The following is a 599-nucleotide window of genomic DNA, read 5'->3' as shown; positions in this document are numbered from 1 at the left end:
ATTTTTGTTGTAGCCCGTTCCCATACGAGAGAACCAGTCTACGAGAAATCTGATCAAGTAAATCTAACCAGATCTCTCTACTCTCACTGTTCTTAGCCAAAACCCGTCCTCAAGTCTCCTTTTGGTATTAATTTTTTTTTATTTTTGGGTTTTTATAATAGATTGGCCTCAATGAACTCCTATTTATTTTGTTGCTTGTTGGGTCGGTGGCAGACGCCTAGAGCGTACTCTTCTATCAGGGTTTCCATGCTCGAGCTCGTCGCTGATTTTAGAGAGGTGGGGAGGCCTTACAGAGGGGGAGGTAGGCTGTGTAGGGATTCNGAAGGAGAAAATCCCTTCATTTTATAGGATCCTCAAGTTCTTGTATATGTTTTTTTTTCTGTTGTAGCCCGTTCCCAAACGAGAGAAGCAGTCTAAGAGAAATCTGATCGAGTAAACTCCACCAGATCTCTCTACTCTCACTTTTCTTACCCAGAACCCGTCCTCAAGTCTCCTTTTTTGTTATTATTTTTGGTTATTTTTGGGTTTTTTTTGTTATAGATTGATCTCAATGAACTCCTATTTATTTTGTTGCTTGTTGGGTCGGCGACAGACGCCTT

This window comes from Trypanosoma theileri (assembly GCF_002087225.1).
Source record: "Trypanosoma theileri isolate Edinburgh chromosome Unknown TM35_Tth_71_V1, whole genome shotgun sequence".
In the NCBI taxonomy this organism is placed as follows: domain Eukaryota; phylum Euglenozoa; class Kinetoplastea; order Trypanosomatida; family Trypanosomatidae; genus Trypanosoma; species Trypanosoma theileri.
Note: the sequence above shows the minus strand (reverse complement) of the source record.